Source organism: Leucopleurus acutus (genome assembly GCF_964270905.1).
Source record: "Leucopleurus acutus genome assembly, chromosome: X".
Lineage (NCBI taxonomy): Eukaryota > Metazoa > Chordata > Mammalia > Artiodactyla > Delphinidae > Leucopleurus > Leucopleurus acutus.
This window is the reverse complement of record NC_139148.1, coordinates 29,090,267-29,113,023: the sequence shown is the minus strand read 5'-3', so window position 1 is coordinate 29,113,023 and position 22,757 is coordinate 29,090,267. Positions and strand designations below refer to the sequence as shown.

Below are 22,757 nucleotides of genomic sequence, written 5' to 3'. Positions count from 1 at the left end.
ATTGGGGTATAATTGCTTTACAATGGTGTGTTAGTTTCTGCTTTATAACAACGTGAATCAGTTATACATATACATATGTTCCCATATCTCTTCCCTCTTGCGACTCCCTCCCTCCCACCCTCCCTATCCCACCCCTCCAGGCGGTCACAAAGCACCGAGCTGATATCCCTGTGCCATGCGGCTGCTTCCCACTAGCTATCTACCTTACGTTTGTTAGTGTATATATGTCCATGCCTCTCTCGCACCCTGTCATAGCTCACCCTTCCCCCTCCCCATATCCTCAAATCCGTTCTCCAGTAGGTCTGTGTCTTTATTCCTGACTTACCACTAGGTTCTTCATGACTTTTTTTTTTCTTAAATTCCATATATATGTGTTAGCATACGGTATTTGTCTTTTTCTTTCTGACTTACTTCACTCTGTATGACAGACTCTAGGTCTATCCACGTCATTACAAATAGCTCAATTTCACACCATTCTGACTGGCGTGAGGTGATATCTCATTGTAGTTTTGATTTGCATTTCTCTAATGATTAGTGATGTTGAGCATCCTTTCATGTGTTTGTTGGCAATCTGTATATCTTCTTTGGAGAAATGCCTATTTAGCTCTTCTGCCCATTTTTGGATTGGGTTGTTTGTTTTTTGTCACTGAGCTGCATGAGCTGCTTGTAAATTTTGGAGATTAATCCTTTGTCAGTTGCTTCATTTGCAAATGTTTTCTCCCATTCTGAGGGTTGTCTTTTGGTCTTGTTTATGGTTTCCTTTGCTGTGCAAAAGCTTTGAAGTTTCATTAGGTCCCATTTGTTTATTTTTGTTTTTATTTCCATTTCTCTAGGAGGTGGGTCAGAAAGGATCTTGCTGTGATTTATGTCCTAGAGTGTTCTGCCTATGTTTTTCTCTAAGAGTTTGATAGTTTCTGGCCTTACATTTAGGTCTTTAATCCATTTTGAGCTTATTTTTGTGTATGGTGTTAGGGAGTGATCTAATCTCATACTTTTACATGTACCTGTCCAGTTTTCCCAGCACCACTTATTGAAGAGGCTGTCCTTTCTCCACTGTACATTCCTGCCACCTTTATCAAAGATAAGGTGTCCATATGTGCATAGGTTTATCTCTGGGCTTTCTATCCTGTTCCATTGGTCTATCTTTCTGATTTTGTGCCAGTACCATACTGTCTTGATTACTGTAGCATTGTAGTGTAGCCTGAAGTCAGGGAGCCTGATTCCTCCAGCTCCGTTTTTCGTTCTCAAGATTGCTTTGGCTATTCGGGGTCTTTTGTGTTTCCATACACATTGTGATTTTTTTTTTTGTTCTAGTTCTGTGAAAAATGCCAGTGGTAGTTTGATAGGGATTGCATTGAATCTATAGATTGCTTTGGGTAGTAGAGTCATTTTCACAATGTTGATTCTTCCAATCCAAGAACATGGTATATCTCTCCATCTATTTGTATCATCTTTAATTTCTTTCATCAGTGTCTTATAATTTTCTGCATACAGGTCTTTTGTCTCCTTAGGTAGGTTTATTCCTAGATATTTTATTCTTTTTGTTGCAGTGGTAAATGGGAGTGTGTTCTTGATTTCACTTTCAGATTTTGCATCATTAGTGTATAGGAATGCCAGAGATTTCTGTGCATTAATTTTGTAAGCTGCAACTTTACCAAATTCATTGATTAGCTCTAGTAATTTTCTGGTAGCATCTTTAGGATTCTCTATGTAGAGTATCATGTCATCTGCAAACAGTGACAGCTTTACTTCTTTTCCGATTTGGATTCCTTTTATTTCCTTTTCTTCTCTGATTGCTGTGGCTAAAACTTCCAAAACTATGTTGAATAAGAGTGGTGGGAGTGGGCAACCTTGTCTTGTTCCTGATCTTAGTGGAAATGCTTTCAGTTTTTCACCATTGAGGATGATGTTGGCTGTGGGTTTGTCATATATGGCCTTTATTATTTTGAGGAAAGTTCCCTCTATGCCTACTTTCTAGAGGGTTTTTATCATAAATGGGTGTTGAATTTTGTCAAAAGCTTTCTCTGCATCTATTGAGATGATCATATGGTTTTTATCCTTCAAGTTGTTAATATGGTGTATCACGTTGATTCATCGTTGAATCCTTGCATTCCTGGAATAAACCCCACTTGATCATGGTGTATGATCCTTTTAATGTGCTGTTGGAATCTGGTTGCTAGTATTTTGTTGAGGATTTTTGCATCTATGTTCATCAGTGATATTGGCCTGTAGTTTTCTTTCTTTGTGACATCTTTCTCTGGTTTTGGTACCAGGGTGAAGGTGGCCTCATAGAATGAGTTTAGGAGTGTTCCTCCCTCTGCTATATTTCGGAAGAGTTTGAGAAGGATAGGTGTTAGCTCTTCTCTAAATGTTTGATAGAATTCGCCTGTGAAGCCATCAGGTCCTGGGCTTTTGTTTGTTGGAAGATTTTTAATCACAGTTTCAATTGCAGTGCTTGTGATTGGTCTGTTCATATTTTCTATTTCTTCCTGATTCAGTCTTGGAAGGTTGTGATTTCTAAGAATTTGTCCATTTCTTCCAGGTTGTCCATTTTATTGGCATAGAGTTGCTTGTAGTAATCTCTCATGATCTTTTGTATTTCTGCAGTGTCAGTTGTTACTTCTCCTTTTTCATTTCTAATTCTATGGATTTGAGTCTTCTCCCTTTTTTTCTTGATGAGTCTGGCTAATGGTTCATCAACTTTGTTTATCTTCTCAAAGAAACAGCTTTTAGTTTTATTGATCTTTGCTATCATTTCCTTCATTTCTTTTTCATTTATTTCTGATCTTATCTTTATGATTTCTTTCCTTCTGCTAACTTTGGGGTCTCTTTTTTCTTCATTCTCCTATTGCTTTAGGTGCAAGGTTAGGTTGTTTATTTGAGATGTTTCCTTTTTCTTAAGGTAGAATTGTATTGCTATAAACTTCCCTCTTAGAACTGCTTTTGCTGCATTCCATAGGTTTTCGGTCGTCGTGTTTTCATTGTCATTTGTTTCTAGGTATTTTTTTATTTCCTCTTTGATTTCTTCAGTGATCACTTCGTTATTAAGGAGTGTATTGTTTAGCCTCCATGTGTTTGTAGTTTTTTACAGATCTTTTCCTGTAATTGATATCTAGTCTCATAGCATTGTGGTCAGAAAAGATACTTGATACAATTTCAATTTTCTTAAGTTTACCAAGGCTTGATTTGTGACCCATGATATGATCTATCCTGGAGAATATTCCATGAGCACTTGAGAAAAATGTGTATTCTGTTGTTTTTGGATGGAATGTCCTATAAATGTCAATTAAGTCATCTTGTTTAATGTATCATTTAAAGCTTGTGTTTCCTTTTTTATTTTCAGTTTGGATGATCTGTCCCTTGGTGAAAGTGGAGTGTTAAAGTCCACTACTATGAATGGGTTGCTGTCGATTAGCCCTTTTATGACTGTTAGTTTTTGCCTTATGTATTGAGGTGCTCCTATGTTGGGTGCATAAATATTTACAATTGTTATATGTTCTTCATGAATCGATCCCTTGATCATTATGTAGTGTCCTTCTTTGTCTCTTCTAATAGTCTTTGTTTTAAAGTCTATTTTGTCTGATATGAGAATTGCTACTCCAGCTTCCTTTTGGTTTCCATTTGCATGGAATATCATGTTCCATCCCCTCACTTTCAGTCTGTATGTGTCTCTAGGTCTGAAGTGGGTCTCTTGTAGATAGCATATATATGGGTCTTGTTTTTGCATCCATTCAGCCGGTCTGTGTCTTTTGGTGGGAGCATTTAATCCATTTACATTTAAGGTAATTATCGATATGTATGTTCCTATTCTCATTTTCATAATTGTTTTGGATTCGTTATAGTAGGTCTTTTCCTTCTCTTGTGTTTCTTTCCTAGAGAAGATCCTTTAGCATTTGTTGTAAAGCTGGTTTGGTGGTGCTGAACTCTCTGAGCTTTTGCTTGTCTGTAAAGGTTTTAATTTCTCCATCAAATCTGAATGAGATCCTTGCTGGGTAGAGTAATCTTGCTTGCAGGTTTTTCTCCTTCATCACCTTAAATATGTCCTGCCAGTCCCTTCTGGCTTGCAGTGTGTCTGATGAAAGATCAGCTGTTAACCTTATGGGAATTCCCTTGTGTGTTATTTGTTGTGTTTCCCTTGCTTCTTTTAATATGTTTTCTTTGTATTTAATTTTTGACAGTTTGATTAATATGTGTCTTGGTGTGTTTCTCCTTGGATTTATCCTGTATGAGACTCTCTGTGCTTCCTGGACTTGATTAACTATTTCCTTTCCCGTATTAGGGAAGTTTTCAACTATAATCTCTTCAAATATTTTCTCAGTCTCTTTCTTTTTCTCTTCTTCTTCTGGTACCCTTATAATTTGAATGTTGGGGTGTTTAATGCTGTCCCAGAGGTTTCTGAGACTGTCCTCAATTCTTTTCATTCTTTTTTTCTTTATTCTGATCTGCAGTTGTTATTTCCACTATTTTATCTTCCAGGTCACTTATCCGTTCTTCTGCCTCAGTTATTCTGCTGTTGATCCCATCTAGAGTATTTTAAATTTCATTTATTGTGTTGTTCATCGTTGCTTGTTTCATCTTTAGTTCTCGTAGGTCCTTGTTAAATGTTTCTTGCATTTTCTCTATTCTATTTCCAAGATTTTGGATCATCTTTACTATCATTATTGTGAACTCCATTTCAGATATACTGCCTATTTTCTCTTCGTTTGTTAGGTCTGGTGGGTTTTTACCTTGCTCCTTTATCTGCTGTGTGTTTCTTTGTCTTCTCATTTTGCTTATCTTACTGTGGTTGGGATCTCCTTTTTGCAGTCTGCAGGTCCATAGTTCCTGTTGTTTTTGTTGTCTGTCCCCAGTGGCTGAAGTTGGTTTAGTGGGTTGTGTAGGCTTCCTGGTGGAGGGGACTAGTGCCTGTGTTCTGGTGGATGAGGCTGGATCTTGTCTTTCTGGTGGGCAGGTCCACGTCTGGTGGTGTGTTTTGGGGTGTCTGTGGACTTATTATGATTTTAGGCAGCCTCTCTGCTAATGGGTTGTGTTGTGTTCCTGTCTTGCTCTTTGTTTGGCATAGTGTGTCCATCACTGTAGCTTGCTGGTCATTGTGTGAAGCTGGGTGGTGTTGGTGTTGAGATGGAGATCTCTGGGAGATTTTTGCCGTTTGATATTACGTGGAGCTGGGACGTCTCCTGTGGACCAATGTCCTGAAGTTGGCTCTCCCACCGCACAGGCACAGCACTGACTCCTGGCTGTAGCACCAAGAGCCGTTCATCCACACGGCTTAGAATAAAAGGGAGAAAAAGTAGAAAGAAAGGAAGGAAGGAAGAGGATAAAAGAAAATAAAATAAAGTAAGATAAAATAAAATTATTAAAATAAAAAATAATTATTAAAAATAATTTAAAAAGTAATAAAAAAGAAAGGAAGGAGAGAGCAACCAAACCAAAAGAAAAAAAAAATCCACCAATGGTAACAAGTAGTAAAAACTATACTAAAAATAAGAAAAAAAGAAAGGATGGATAGAACCCTAGGATAAATGGTGAAAGCAAAGCTATACAGACAAAATCTTACACAGCATACATATACACACTCACAAAAAGAGGAGAAGGGGAAAAAATAATAAATCTTGCTCTCAAAGTCCACCTCCTCATTTTGGGATGATTCGTTGTCTATTCAGGTATTCCACAGATGCAGGGTACATCAAGTTGATTGTGGAGATTTATTCTGCTGCTCCTGAGGCTGCTGGGAGAGATTTCCCTTTCTCTTCTTTGTTCTCACAGCTCCCGGGGCTCAGCTTTGGATTTGGCCCTGCCTCTGCATGTAGGTCACTGGAGGGTGTCTGTTCTTCGCTCAGACATGACGGGGTTAAAGGAGCCGCTGATTCGGGGGCTCTGGCTCACTCAGGCCGGGGGGGAGAGAGGGGTACGGAGTGCAGGGCGAGCCTGCGGCAGCAGAGGCCAGTGTGACGTTGCACCAGCCTGAGGCGCGCTGTGCGTTCTCCTGGGGAAGTTGTCCCTGGATCTCGGGACCCTGGCAGTGGTGGGCTGCACAGGCTCCCCGGAAGGGAGGTGTGGATAGTGACCTCTGCCTCTCACCCAGCGTTCTTGGTGGCGGCAGCAGCAGCCTTAGCGTCTCATGCCCACGTCTGTGGTCCGCGCTTTTAGCCGTGGCTCCCACCCGTCTCTGGAGCTCCTTTAAGCAGCGCTCTTAATCCCCTTTCCTTGTGCAACAGGAAACAATGAGGGAAGAAAATGTCTCTTCCCTCTTCAGCAGGTCCAGAATTTTCCCCGGACTTCCTCCCTGGTGCCATGGTGCACTAAACCCTTGCAGGGTGTGTTCACGCCACCAACCCCAGTCCTCTCCCTGGGATCTAAGCTCCGAAGCCCAAGTCTCAGCTCCCAGCCCCCACCCGCCCCGGCGGGTAAGCAGACAAGCCACTCGGGCTGGTGAGTGCTGGTCGGCACCCATCCTGTGCGGGAATCTCTGCGCTTTGCCCTCCGCACCCCTGTTGCTGTGCTCTCCTCCATGGCTCCGAAGCTTCCCCCCTCCGCCACCCGCCGTCTCCACCCGCGAAGTGGCTTCCTAGTGTGTGGAAACCTTTCCTCCTTCACTGCTCCCTCCCACTGGTGCAGGTTCCGTCCCTATTCTTTTGTCTCTGTTTTTTCTTTTGCCCTACCCAGGTACGTGGGGAGTTCCTTGCCTTTTGGGAAGTCTGAGGTCTTCTGCCAGCGTTCAGTAGGTGTTCTATAAGAGCAGTTCCATGTGTAGATGTATTTCTGATATATCTGTGGGGAGGAAGGTGATCTCCGTGTCTTAGTCTTCTGCCACCTTCCCCCTCTCTCCTGAAAGAGAATTTAAGATCAGTTGGAACAAGAAAACTTGATACACACTGAAATCTTACAGTTCGTTTAAAAGAGATATCTCAAATTTGACAAAAATTCTGAACTTTAAGTAAAATTACTAGTATGAATTTTAAAGCTAGAAAAACATTTTATATAGTCTGTTAAAAAATATATCACTGAGCTAGAGGAAAGACTGAATGCTCATGTTGTTATTTATGGAAAAGGATAGAAGATTCTTGTCATGTTAAATGAGTAGAATATGCAGACTAAATTCTAGGAAAAACAGTATAGAGATGTTTCAAGCAGTGAATTAACAAAAATATTATTTCTGGATTTTGTTTTTTATGATGCATGTCAGGTTTTTCAAACTTGTGATTTCTTTTTACATTATAAATAAATATTCTTTGTATAATTTCATATTCAAAATTGTGTATACCCCTTTTGAAACACGATCACCAAAATTGTATAAACTTTAGGTCCCATGAAACTTTTATCTACCCCTGGAGTCAAAAAGAAAAAAAAAAAAAAGACAAGTTAGAGGGTATTCGAGGATCAAGGATTACTTGAATGTAGTATGTATGTCTATAAAACAAGACTGAGAAGAGAGCAAACAGAGGCAACAGACCTTTCTTTAAATGTTGGCAGCTTTCAACTTCTCAAAAAATAAGTGTCTTTTGTAGGTGTTAGGGAGCAGTATGTAGAGCAAAGACAGGCAAGACCATTAATGGGCAGGGGTCTTTTCATACAAACAATAGATCACAATGATTATGGCCATAGTGTTAGCTGTTACTGACTGAACAAATTATACATTTTCAAGTCTGTATATACCAGACAATACGTATCACCAGGTGTGCTGATACACAAAATCTCTAGTTCTTAGAGCACGCAGATAAATTAGGTGCTAATATCCATATTTTGTGGCTATAGAAATCTGAAGATAAGATTAGTTGAATTGTGTAATGCCTCACAGCTAGCAGATGGTAAGATTCTGTGGTGTCCATTCTTTCTCTATACCACACTGTCTCCCCAAGTGTGGTTAAATACATTCTGAGAAATATATTGAGAGTACATATATCTTCAAAGATTTTTATCTAATTCCTGCTACTTTATGGTACTCTCATTATTGCTTTTTCTCTATTCTTTTTTTTTAAATTGAAGTATAGTTGATTTATAATGTGTTAGTTTCTGGGGTACAGCAAAGTGATTCAGTTATACATACCCATTTATATAAATACGTATATATATTCATTTCATATTCTTTTCCATTATGGTTCATTACAAGATATTAAATATAGTTCCCTGTGCTATACAGTAGGACCTTGTTTTTTATCTATTTTATATATTTTAGTCTGTATCTGCTAATTCGAAACTCCTAGTTTATCCCTCCCTTGTCCCCTTTCCCCTTTGGTAACCATAAGTTTGTTTTCTATGTCTGTGAGTCTGTTTCAGTTTTATAAATAAGTTCATTTGTATCATATTTTAGATTCCATGTATAAGTGATATCATATGGTATTTGTCTTTCTCTGACTTACTTCACTTAGTATGATCATTTCTAGGTCCATCCATGTTGCTACAAATGGCATTATTTCATTCTTTTTTATGCCTGAGTAGTATTCCATTATGTGTATAGTATTTCTGTGTGCATGTGTATATTTTACATCTTTATCCATTGGTTGATGGGGATTTAAGTTGCTTCCATGTCTTGGCTATTGTATCTATTTTATTCTTTTATACAGTTCGCCTTCCATATCTGCAGGCGCTGAATCTATTGATTCAACCAACTGTAGGTCAAAAATATTGGGATAAGACTCCAGAAAGTTCCAAAAAGCAAAGTTTGAGTTTTCCATGTACTAGCAACTATTTACATGACATTTACATTGCATTTACATCATATTAGCTGTTGTAAGTAATCTAGAGATGATTTATAATGTATAGGAGATGTTAGGGAGTGTTTTAATTGCATTCCTTTACATGTAGCTCTCCAGTTTTCCCAGCACCACTTACTGAAGAGACTGTCTTTTCTCCATTGTATATTCTTGTTTCCTTTATCATAGATTAGTTGACTATATGTGCATGGGTTTATCTCTGGGCTTTCTATCCTGTTCCATTGATCTATGTTTCTGTTTTTTTGCCAGTACCATACTGTCTTGATTACTGTAGATTTGTAGTATAGTCTGAAGTCAGGGAGCCTGATTCCTCCAGCTCCGTTTTCCTTTCTCAAGATTGCTTTGGCTATTTGGAGTCTTTTGTGTCTCCATACAAATTTTAAGATTTGTTTGCTATAGTTCTGTGAAAAATGCCATTGGTAATTTGATAGGGATTGCATTGAATCTGTAGATTACATAGTATAGTCATTTTCACAGTGTTAATTCTTCCAATCCAAGAACATGGTATATCTGTCCATCTGTTTGTGTCATCTTTGATTTCTATCATCAGTGTCTTATAGTTTTGTGAGTACAGGTCTTTTACCTCCTTTGGGAGGTTTATTCCTAGGTATTTTATTCCTTTTGCTGAAATGGTGAATGGGATTGTTTCCTTAATTTCAAGGATTAATCTCCAAAATATACAAACAGCTCATGCAGCCCAATATTAAAAATACAAACAACCCAATCAGAAAATGGGCAGAAGACCTAAATAGTCATTTCCCCAAAGAAGACAAACACTTGGCCAAGAGGCACAGGAAAAGATGCTCAACATCACTAATTATTAGAGAATTGCAAATCAAAACTACAATGAGATATCAACTCACACTGATCAGAATAGCCATCATCAAAAATCTACAAACAGTAAATGCTGGAGAGGGTGTGGAGAAAAGGGAACCCTCTTGCACCGTTGGTGGGAATGTAAATTGATACAGCCACTATGGAGAACAGTATGGAGGTTCCTTATAAAACTAAAGATAGAATTACCATACGACCCAGCAATCCAACTACTAGGCCTATACCCAGAGAAAGCCATAATTCAAAAAGACACATGCACCCCAATGTTCACTGCAGCACTGTTTACAATAGCCAGGTCATGGAAACAACCTAAATGTCCAGCGACACATGAATGGGTAAAGAAGATGTGGTACATATATACAATGGAGTATTACTTAGCCATAAAAAGGAATGAAATTGGGTCATTTGTAGAGACATGTATGGACCTAGAGACTGTCATACAGAGTGAAGTAAGTCAGAGAGAGAAAAACAAATATCATATATCAATGCATATATATGGAAACTAGAAAAATGGTACCGATGAACCTGTTTTGAAGGCAGAAATAGAGACTCAGATGTAGAGAACAAACATAAGGACACTAATGGGTGTAAAGGGGGGTGGGATGAATTGGGAGATTGGGATTGACATATATACACTAATATGTAGAAAATAGATAACTAATGAGAGCATACTGTATAGCACAGTGAACTTCACTGTACAGTAGAAACTAACACAACATTGTAAAACTACTATACCCCAATTTAAAAAAATGGTAAAAAGAAATGTGGAATTACACCTAAAAAAATAAAGTATAGGAGAGGATGTACATAGCTTATATGCAAATATTACACTATTTTCTGTAAGGAACTTGAACATAAGCAGATTTTGGTGTCTGAGGGGAGTCCTGGAACCAATCTTCCTCATGATTACTGAGCGATGACTATATTACAGATGGATTTCAGTATGTTTTGTTTTGACAGTTTTATTACCTCTTATATGCCAGTCATAATACAGAGCATGCTAGTACAATAAGAGGAAGTAACAGAAAGGTTAAGGTGGAAATAAGTGATTTATGCTTCCCTGTATTTACTGATACTGTGCTAATCTTACTAGCAAAACTATTCATATCACATAGCATCTCTTTAAGTGAATTGTAATATTTGAGTTTTAGTTTTTATTTGAAAATAAACACTCATCTGAAGTTAACATCTGATCCTGTCAGTCGTTTAGACAGCAAGGAAGGTGGCTAGTGATACTGCCGTAACTTGAAGAGTCCCACAAGAAAAAGAAGGATCAAGACTTATACCTCTTAGAGATCTGCAAGAACACACAGTTGGTTTTAGGTGAAGCTGTGGTCCTTAATATTGTTTATTATTGTAGCCGGTGAGTGTCACTTTCAGTTGTGCCCCCCCCAGTGTGATCTTTTTAAGTGCTAAGTGTTATCTATTTTCCATCTTCACTGAAGTACCAGCAAACTAGAGAGAATACTTGCTATACTTGCTTGGGATTTGTGAGGAAATGGCTGAAATCCCTTTTCAGTAAAATAGCTATTACCGTAGAGGCTGAAATTGTTTGTACTGACCAAATCATTGTCGTAGAAGTTATGACATACACATATTATCTTTAAGGCTATTACTGGGTTCTATTTCCTGTAATTTTTTTCAGATTTATTTATTGTGGGGTGTATTAAATTATCATTATCATCATCAAGGACATAGGTGTGGTGTATAACTGTGTGGATTTCAAACACTGAGGTACTTTTTGAAAGTCTCCACTTTCTTGAATGCCTTATTGCACCTTCTTAGCTATTATTCTCCATTAGACTTTGAACATTATGCAAAAGAGGGTAACCTAAGGTGGAGTGTGTGTTACCAATAAAAATGATGTAGTAGAAAAATCAGTATAAGTGCATATAGGGTTACTGGATATTTTTCATGAGAGGTCAATGTGTCTTCATTAATACTTCCTGTTAGTGTGATGTGATAAAAGAAGTTGGCATAAATAAAAAATAAAAATATTTAAAAACCATAAATAAGTAATCTATATAATAGATATTATAGTTATGTAGTCTAAATTTATACCTCATATTTAAACTTTGGCAATAATTTTTAAAGTAGATATTGATTTCTTTTTATCTGAAGCCAAAAATAATATTGACATGGTGATATTTCTTATTGATTCTTACTGGTAAATTAAAACAGTAGTTCTCAAACCACAGTCACCAGGAGGGCTTGTTAAAACAAAGAATTCTGGGTCACACTCCCAGAATTTCAGATTCATTAGGTTACTAGTGGGGCCTGAGATTTTGCATTGCTAGCAAGAGTTTAATTTATTGACATTTGCCACTGAAGACATTTAAAAGGAGAAACATCATAAGCTATTGTAATTTTGCCTTATTATATTGTGGGATGTACTTATCCCCACTTCACCTCCTTGTTGAGTTGGAGAATAGTTCTGTTATTACATATTTTGTAGACATTAGAAATTAAACAACCCGTGTATATAATTTGGAGAACTTTCTAGGTTACCCACAAAGTTATGTCACTTGTTACGTAGATTTTTAAAATTTTAGATATTCTTCGTGTGGCTTAGCTGATTCTTTAGAAATATGATAGAATAAATCTAACCTTCCAACACATAGCATTTACTTGCACTGAAGATTAGTATAAATAGATACAATTTTAATTCAAAATCGTGAAAACACGACTACATGCCGGAATTGTAGCATAAAGATGAGAAAGCTAGGAGGACAAATAGGTGATGTGTATTTTCATATATTGGCTTGGCCAAGAAGTTTGTTTGGGGTTTTCCGTAAGATGGTACCAAAAACCCGAATGAACTTTTTGGCCAACCCAATATTAATTCATTCTCTTTCTGCTTTGAAGAGTCATTTGTTTCTCAAAAGTTATAAAGGATATCTTATTTTAATGTGTTTAAAGCAATGTGTTAAGAATATCATTCATTCTTATTGCTTTACTTTTGTTGCATATTGGACCAGTGATTAGCTTTCTTCACAGAGGAAAACAATGAACATTCTTATTGATGTAATTGGAATATATTAGTGTCAGTTCTATGGTACCAAGTTTTGATTATATTAAAATTAGGAAAAAATTAATAGAATTATATTACTTGTATGATTTTTAAAATTTTTAAATAAATAATATGTTTTAAAAAATAAAGTTACAGATAGTTGATATGGCTCCTTGTATTCCTGTCCTCATAGGTAAACAAGGTTACCAGTTTTTTCCCTATTTTTTACCAGTATAGAAGTATTCAGACTATATAATTAAATCCAAATTAATATTGAATATTTTTCCTCACTTTACATGAATGCTAGACTATAGTGTATATACTTTTCTGCACTTTTTCTTTTCACTTGAAATGTATCTTGGAGATAATTCCGTATCAGTTCATCAGGAATTCCTTCAACCTTTCTTGTGCTAATACTGTATTTCATTGTCTAAACATACCATAATTTATTTAACCAGTCTCTTACCAGTGGATATTTAGGTCACTTCTGATTTTTTGCTAATACAAACAATGATGAAATAAATTACCTTTTACTTACACCATTTCATGTTTCTGCATGTATATTTTTACAATGAATTCATGGAAATGAATTTACTAGTTCAAAGAGTGTGTGTATGCATTTTATACTTTTATGCTCTGGTTAGTAATTCATGAGAGTACCTTTTTCTCCTTATGCTCGTGAACATAGCATGTTGCCAAGCTTTCAGATCCTTGCCAGTCTGATAGTTGAAATTGCCCTTTTAATAGAAGCTCAACTTTCATTCCTTACTTTTATGAGATTTAAGAGTTTTAGTGGGTTTCCTTGGTCGTGCAGTGGTTAAGAATCCGCCTGCCAATGCAGGGGACATGGGTTCGATCCCTGGTCCGGGAAGATCCCACATGCTACAGAGCAACTAAGCCTGTGCACCACAACTACTGAGCCTGCGTGCCACAACTACTGAAGCCCACATGCCTAGAGCTCGTGCTCTGCAACAAGAGAAGCCACCGCAATGAGAAGCCCGTGCACCACAATGAAGAGTAGCCCCTGCTCGCTGCAACCAGAGAAAGCCCACTCACAGAAATGAAGACCCAACACAGCCAAAAATAAATAAATTAAATTTTTTTTAAAGTTTTTTTTAATTAAAAAAGTTTTAGCAACTCTCCATATGTTAAAGATCTATTTTTATTTCCTTTCCTGGGAAATATTTTCTAAGTTTTCTCTTGTATAATCTTGTGGGTTTTTGCTGTTGTTGTTGTTGAAGGAGATACTCATACAATAGGGAAATTATTACTTTGTGAAATAATGTGTTATTAGGAGACAGTTTACATTACTGTATCAGAAATACTCCAAAATAAAGTTTAGTTTAAATGAAGTAGAAGTATTTTTTTACTCTCATGATTCTACTAGAGAGACAGAGTCCACAGATCAACATATGGCTTCCACTTATGGGCCCAAGGTGACAGCTCTTATTCTTAAACTATCCCCGGAGATCAAGAAGAATGGAGAGGTCCAGTGGAGCCTACCCACAGTTTTTTTTAAGGGCCGAATCAAAAGTAATATGCTTCACTGTCAGTCAAACCGTACTGGCCAGAACTTTGATTAAGGCCATATCTCGATGCTCAGGAATCTGGGAAATAAAGCCTTGAGATTAGCAGCCTTGTGCACAGTGAAACTACTACTACAGAATAGGGCCATACTGACTATGGGGGAAAATTATAAATTTGCCACAAGTGAGTTAAAAATATATCTTTTATTGAGGTACAGTTGGCATACAGTATTAGTTTCAGGTGTACAACATGGTGATTTAGTTTTTTTTATACATTATGAAATGATCACTACAATAAGTCTAGTTATCATTAGTCACCATACAAAGTTATTAGAATATTATTGGCTATATTCCTTATGCTGTACATTACATCCCCATTACTTATTTGTTTTATAACCGAAGTTTATGTCTGTTAATCCCATTCACCTATTTTCCAGATTACCCTACTCCCCTCCCCTCTGGCAACCACCTCCTCTGTTTTTATTTGGTTATGTTTGTTCATTTGTTTTATAGATTCCATATAGAAGTGAAATCATATGGCATTTATCTTTCCCTGTCTGGCTTATTGCACTTAGCATAATACCCCCAGGTCCATCCATGTTGTTGCAAATGGCAACATTTCCTTTTTTTTTAATGGCTAACTAGTATTCTATTGTAGGTATGTACCACATCTTCTTTATCCATTCATCTATTGATGGACAGGTAGGTTGCTTCTTTCTATTGGCTATTGTAAATAATACTGCAGTGAACATAACTGTGCATGTATCTTTTCAAATTAGTGTTTTTATTTTCTTTGGAAAAATACCCAGAAGTGGAATTACTGGATCATATGGTTGTTCTCTTTAATTTTTTGAGGAACTTCCATATTGTTTTCATAGTGGTTGTACCAATTTACATTCCTGAAAATAGAATTTTTCCCTTTAATCTTTTTGCCTTTGCTTGTGGTGGATTTTATCCTACAAAATGGTATAGTTTATTTATATATCTGAATATATCAATATTTTTATGGTTTCTGGATTTGGTGTTACCTTTAGAAGTACCTTTATCATTCTGTGTTTATCTTTGCAAAATCTCCTCTCATTTCTTCTAGTAAATCTTATGGGGCATAGTGACAACGATCCCTGCTGTTTCTGCCTCTTCTTCCCTATCTTGTTCTTCCTGTTTGGACATTTGAAATTTATAATATTAAATTTTGGTTTCATTGTCAGTCAGAATGCATGAAACCAGAAGAAACACTTATATTCTTTATTGTTGGCATTGTATATCCATGTACGTTCTAGTCTTAAATATTTTCCAAGATCTATTCCATTAATATGATCATTCTTCCTGGACACATTTCAAGATGTGTTGAATTCCACTTATTTGTTTACTGCCTTTATGTCCTGAATCTGTTGCTCTTTGGAAATTAAAAAGAAGTGGTGAGGTATAAGGAAGCACATATGATAGCTTAGGGAAAGATAGAGGAAAGAGAGCTTGAAATGTTCATTAAATTGAATTAGTAATTGAAATAAAGGTAATATACTTAGTAAAAGGTGATTTAATGACTTGGAAAATTTAATTACATTGATGTGATTAAAGTGTCACAAAACATTGTTATCATCAGAATTGATTTGTGAGCACTGTTGCAATTTTAGATTCATGAACTACAACAGGAGATGAAATAATTTTGCCCTCCAGTAAAGAGTGAAAGGACTTTAGTTGCAAAGCGAAAATACATATAATGGTGACTTGACAGTGTGCCTTCTTACTCCTCTCTCTCTCTCTCTCTCTCTCTCTCTCTCTCTCTCTCTCTCTCTCTCTCTCTCACACTCTCTCACTCCCTCTCTCTCCATCCTTCGCCTTTCTTCCTCTCTCTTTTTTGCTTTTTCCTCCTTATTTCTCTCTCTTCCCCTTTCTTCTCTTACATTCTGTGCTGATTCCCTACCTGTACACTGATTTTTATGTTTTCGGAAATTAAGTTCATTAATTTGCTATACATGTGTCTGAGCAGGAAGATGAGACTGGCCCCCATCACAAATCTCATTACCACTCAGAAGAAAATTTTTGACTCATTCCTGAATGATTATGTTTGCAATTAACTATTAGTGATATATATATATATATATATATATATAAAATTATATCTTGACACATGTCTGAATGTTGTTAAATTATAACTTACTTTCAGTGTCAGTTGACTTTTGCTAATCTTGGCTTTAAAGTCATCCAAAGTACTGTATATTCCAGTGTTTTTGCTTCTTCATATGTGGGCCAAGTATTTGAAATATAGTATTTTAGTATTTAAATATCAATTTTATGCTTATATTTTTATTGTGGTAAAATATACCTAATATAAAATTTGCTATTTTAATCATTTTTAAGTGAATATTCAGTGACATAAATATATTAAATAAACCATCATCACCATCCATCTCCAGACGTTTTCATGTTACCAAACTAAAACTCTACCCATTAAATAATAATTTCCCTTTACCCCCCTCCCCTTACACCCTGGCAACCACCATTCTACTTTCTGTCTCTTTGAATTTGAGTATCCTAGGTACTTCATATAAGCAGAATCATACAGTGTTTGCCTTTTTGCAACTGGCTTATTTCAGTTAGCATAATGCTTTGAGGTTCATCTATGTTATGATGTGTGTTAGAATTTTCTTCCTTCTCAGGCTGAATAATATTCCATTGTTTGTATATACCACTTTTTGTTTATCCATTCGTCCATTGATGGACACTTAGGTTGCTTCCACCTTTTGGCTTTTGTGAATAATGCTGCTAGAAACAAGAGTATTCAAATATCTATTCAGGTTTTTGCTTTCAATTCTTTTAGGTATATATCTAAAAGTGAAATTGCTGAATCATATGCTAATTTCTAGGTTTAATTTTTTTGAGGAACTACCATACTATTGTCCATATGGCTATACCATTTTACATTCTTACCAGCAGGGTACATTGTTACAACAATTTCTCCACATCCCTGTCAGCACTTGTTTTATATATATATATATATATATATATATATATATATACACAAATCTCCATCCATCCTACTAACCGTCTTAAAGGGTGTGAAGTGGCATTTGATTGTAGTTTGATTTTCACTTTTTTAATAACTAGTGATATTGAACATCTTTTCATGTGCTTATTGGCTATCTGTATATTTTCTTTGGAGAAATATCTTCAAGCCCTTTGAACATTTTCAAATTATGCTGTTTGCTTGTTTTTTGTTGACTCATTGGAGTATTTTGGAAATTATTTGATAGGTGACTTGCAAGTACTTTCTGCCATTGTGTGGGTTACCTTTTCACTTGGTTGGTAGTGTCCTTTGATGAATAAGTATTTTAATTTTGACTCTTTTTTTTGTGGTTACTTGTGTTTTTGGTGTCATTTTCAAAAATTATTGCTAAATCCAATGTCATGAAGCTTTCCCCCTATGTTTTCTAAGTTTTATGGCTTTTCACTCTTAGATTTATGTCTTTGATCAACTTTGAGTTAATTTTTGTATATAATGTGTAGTAAGGGTTCAACTTCATTCTTTTGCATGTGTATATAATCTTCCCAACACAATTTGTTGCAAAGACCTGTGCTTATCTTCATGTCTCTTTCCAAGTTGTGCTTTTTAAAGCACTATAAGATGAAAACATTTATTCCTTCAGGCAAGTGATTTCTTTCTCTTTTTCCTTGTTATTCAGAAACTTTTAAATCAACTTTGTTTTTGAAGGTAAAATATTTTTTTTTATTTTTCTTATTCTTTTTTTGCAGATTATCTTTAAACTTTTTATTTTATATTGGAGTATAGTTGATGAACAATGTTGTGTTAGTTTCAGGTGTACAGCAAAGTGATTCAGTTATACATATACATGTATCTATGCTTTTTCAAATCATTTTCCCATTTTGGTCATTACATAATATTGAGCAAAGTTCCCAGTGCTATACAGTAGGTCCTTGTTGGTTATCGATTTTAAATATAGCAGTGTGTACATGTTAATCCAAAACTCCCTAACTATCCCTCCCCCCCACCCTTCCCCCTGGTAACCATAAGCACCTTCTCTAAGCCTGTGTGTCTGTTCCTGTTTTGTAAATAAGTTCATTTGTATCATTTTTTTAAGATTCCACATATAAGCAATATCATACCATATTTCTGTTTCTTTATCTCACTTACTTAGAGATAAAGAGCTCAGTTGTGTACTAGTAAATTTTAGACATGGAATAAACCATCCTTCAACGACAAAATCAGTTATTACCACAAATGCTAGTCTGATCTCTCAACTCTGTTTGCCACCATTGCCCCTAACACTGGAGTATTACAGAAAAAATGAGAGAAAAAGATGATGATATATCAATTGATAGGTAGGCAGGCAGGCAGGCTGAAAATAGGCACTTGTATCATTAATTAGCTTTGCCTTCACCATATATTAGTGAAGGGTCCTAAGTGGCATAGTTCTTCAGCCTATATAGTCTGAAGAATAGACCTTGATGAGTAATAAAATAAAATAAAATTGACATCATTTTTAGTTTTAAAATGCCTCTTTTTAACAAAAAGAAGCTTTTTTTTTTTTTTTTTTTTTTTGGAATTGTCCACTGTCACACAGAAAATCCTGTAGCTTTTGGGGACATACTTGTCATCGGGGCCTCTTTGCTGTCATACCATTTCTGCTTCCACTAGAAACAAAATATTTGGAGGAGGGTAGGGAGGTGAAATAGGCTGCAAGCCAGAGTTCAGTCAGCGGGACAGTAAGATGTACAATGCTCAGAATGCCTAGGAAAATGCTACTGAAGTAGAGTGCGATCAATATTGGGCCTGAGGCACATGGCAAAGAGGAAAGATTCTGTAGATGAGTAGAAATGGTCCTGTGGATGATGGAGCAGTAGGAGGTGTCTGTCATGAACTTTGTCTTAGCAGGGCCTTAGCGGAGGGCTTTTTACTCTTGAGAAACCAGTCCTGTGGCAGGCCAAGAGAATGGAAACTGTATTAACCTAGGAACAGTTAGGTATATGTTTGAAAAAATAGAAATATATTTATTTAAAATTGTTTCCTGATGCCAAAAGAGGCAGTGTACAGAGTGGCAGAAACCTACATATTGAATATTAAGGTCAGTAAGATAGGAATTCAATCTCAGTTCATCCTATAACTATGTGTAAGTTACTCTTTATCTCTAAAATAGTAAGAAGCATATTTAGAGTACAAATAAATACCCGAAGATAAGAGATGTAAATTTCACCGTACAATGCCTGGCCCGTAGATCAGTGGTGACTGACATTCACTGTTGTTGTGGTTTCCACACAAACAAGCAAGAGAATTCTGTCAGCATTATTACAAACAATGAATTGCATATGAACTGACCCTTTAAGTGTACGGTCACAACCCAGCTTTAAGTGGATAAAGCAGTACAGTGAAACCCATATTATATACAAATACAGAAGCAGGATCACCCTGAACTTGAAACAGAGACTGAAAATCGTAAGTAAAAATAGTACCCATTTTTTTTTTTAGTATTTTAGTTAAAAGTGCCAGTTTTTAAGTGGCAGAATATAAAAATGCCAAAGGATAAGTCCAGTTGACTCTGTGATGCTTGAATTTTGTGCTGTTCATCCCTCTATGAGTCATGCCTCTCCTGATTTTTAAAGCTTAGCTTAAGCATTTGAAATTTTCATGTTTTGGAATACTTTTGTTTTAGATTTTTCTTTCTTCTATTGTTTTGAATCTCTTAATTGTGTCAGTGTAGCCGTTAACTATCCTTCATCAGTTATAAGTGTTAAAACCCAAGGCTTTGACTTCGTAAGGCCTAAATCAGAATAGAGAATGAAGAAAGCAAATGCCGGGATCTTAAAAACATTAAATGATAAAGGAACCAGTGCCAATTTAGAAAAGTGCTCTTATCCTTACCTTAGAGTTCTACTTTGGTAAATGTTAATATTTAACCAGTTAGCAACACTAACACCACTATTTCAACAGTTAACCTTTCATGTATAGTAAACGTTGCAAGATGAACTTCATATTTGATAAAGCAGACTTGGTTAAAAAAAAGTTTACAAGAAAGTTCATCTCCATTTCAATGCTAATTTAACTCAGGGAAAATGAATATAACCTCTTGCAATTGCTGTTGATATGTAGTGGTGGAAAGTAGTTTCAAATGCTAAACTGTCTAATGCCCATCATGACTTCTGTTCATGCCAATGAGGTAAGCAATTAGGACAAAGAGGGCATTTCCTGAAAGGGCACCCCCAATGGCAACAGAACTCAGCATGGTATTTCCATTTCAGTAACATTTTTCAACAGATCCAAACTTGTTACCTTCAAACTTGAAAAGCCTGGACCCATCCAAACTTTGAAAATGTTGACGGAAGATGCATTTGTGACTTGAACATTTTCCTCGGGATTGCCCTTAGGGAAATTGCCAGTGGTGGCTTGAAGACTCTCAGTGAGCCATTGGAAGCTTTAAAAGTGGAATTTCTGATGCTGTATGGAGTTGGATTTAACTGGATTCCTTGTAGGAAAAACAGGCTAGAAGTTGCATCTATTCCAACACTGAAGACAAGAGGAGTCACAGTTTCACTGAGGAGTTCCAGTGTCACCAAATGAGAGTTATAGCTCAGTGGCTTTATTTGGATTGATATTAAATGCCCTTGTCACAACTGCCTTATAGCTTTTCTCATAGGTGATAATCATTCGTCAGCCCATGCTATAAGCAGACCAGTTCCATTTGCGCTATACATAGTGTACTTCTAAGCAGGTGGACTTTCTGGGGAACTGGTAGGCTTGGGCCTTGGGGCTGTTATTGGGAAAGTCTCTGCTTACAGAGTATTTCTTCCTTGTTGAAGTTATTTGAAAGGTATTCCTGGATAGTTCCTTCATATAGTTTAATAGTTACATTATTTGTGTGTATCTGGTTGCCTCTGACATGCCTCTATTTATGTCTGCCATGATGTCAGGTATAGATTCCACAATCTTGATTCCTTTTGCCCTTGCATTGGGAGAAATAGTTGTGTCTGACAAGTTATAACCAAAACTGAACAGTTGGATACTGTAAGGCGTTGCATTCCGTATGGAATCGAAGGTCAGTGTATATCCTTCAAAAGCAGTCACTGTACTCGTGTCAGAAGCTTTCTCTTAACCACAGCGGCTACTATTCAGTACTTCTGCATTAGGTGGTAGATTAAAGGTCACATTTTTTTTTTTTTTTTTTTGCGGTACGCGGGCCTCTCACTGCTGTGGACCCTCCTGCTGCGGAGCACAGGCTCCAGACGCGCAGGCCCAGCGGCCATGGCCCACGGGCCCAGCTGCTCCGCGGCACGTGGGATCCTCCAGGACCAGGGCACGAACCCGCGCCCCCTGCATCGGCAGGCAGACTCTCAACCACTGTGCCACCAGGGAAGCCCTAAAGGTCACATTTTTGTCATCAATTTTGTGTAATATTTCCTCAAGAAAGCAGCTTGAGAAGTCGTCCATTGTGCAAGATGCTCAGTAACCGCTTTTCATCTTAAACACTGCAGGTGTACTGTGCCGCGGTCATGAAAGCAGCAGCATGAGCAGTTACCCCCTCCAAATACCACCCAGGGCTGCCAGGGACAGGAAGGGTTGGAACAGGAGGCCCAGGTGGGTTTCCACTGCACCTCCACCATCTGCCAGGATCTTTGGTGTATCTGCCTACATTTGGAAGTTAGGAAATAGGCAAAAAGACCACTAATCCAGCGGTTAGGATATGGCAAGAAAGAAACATATCAGCAAAATTGAGATGCACCCTGTTGCTTGAGCCCTTTGGACCAAGATGGAGACCTTGGTGGCACAGACTGCTTTGCCTGCCCTGTGAACACTATCATGTGAGCCCCCTCTTGTGGTGGTTTTGTTACTATTTGTAAGCTTTCAAACTTAGATATCTGTGTTCTACTCCAGTGTGACTGAATGGGTGAGGTTTTCCTTTAGGGCCATATCCTAATATTTGACAATGTCAGCTACTGAAAAATTCAAATGCTCTATTTTGCCTTTGAAAATAATGATTGACAGTGATGTCATTGTTCCTGCAACTGCTTTATGCTTCTCTTAATTCCCTAGTTCTTCAAGAAGCTAACTCTGATGGAGATTTTAGTTTGCATAGTGGTAAAAGGATGGCCTGGTGATCAAACCCTGTGTAAGGGAAGAGAAGGAAGCAGAAGTCCAGTCGTTTGTGATGTCGGACCTCAGGTGTCACCATGGGGGAGCTCTGGAGAGCCAGGATCAATGCATGATGGGCCAAAAAGGCCAGTACTTGACACTCCTGCTTTCATCAGTCATTGGCTTTGGGCTGACCCAGGAAGGGTATGACCTTGAAAAATGTGTCTCTTTACAGTAGAGGCATTCCCTTAAGTGGATGACAGATGAAAGCTGGGGCAAAGATCTGGGACAAGATCCTTCCTTGAAGAAGGGTCTTGGTGGTTCATTGCATTCATCATGTAAGTAATACTCCAAAGATTTGACACACCGAAATATAGGCTGACTTGAAGTAGCTCTGGTTTGTTTTCAAAGTTATTTTGCAAACTATTGTCTTTTACAATGAAGAACTAAGTGTCCCATAGTTGAGAGGTAGAGCTGTGTTTCATTATAAAGTACTGCTGTATTTTCTTTTAATATGTTCATTGATTTAATGGTACAAGCAGATATTGACATCCATGGTTTTAAATCTATCCAATATGTGTCCTCCAAGG

General features: G+C 37.1%; 1 pseudogene across 1 annotated transcript; it reads right to left on the bottom strand.

Annotated features, from left to right (window-relative positions):
- Positions 1 to 20,221: 20,221 nt before the first annotated feature.
- Positions 20,222 to 21,246, bottom strand: LOC309978536 (lysosome-associated membrane glycoprotein 1-like; annotated as a pseudogene). The gene has a single exon. The product of its transcript is annotated as a lysosome-associated membrane glycoprotein 1-like (transcript).
- Positions 21,247 to 22,757: the final 1,511 nt, after the last annotated feature.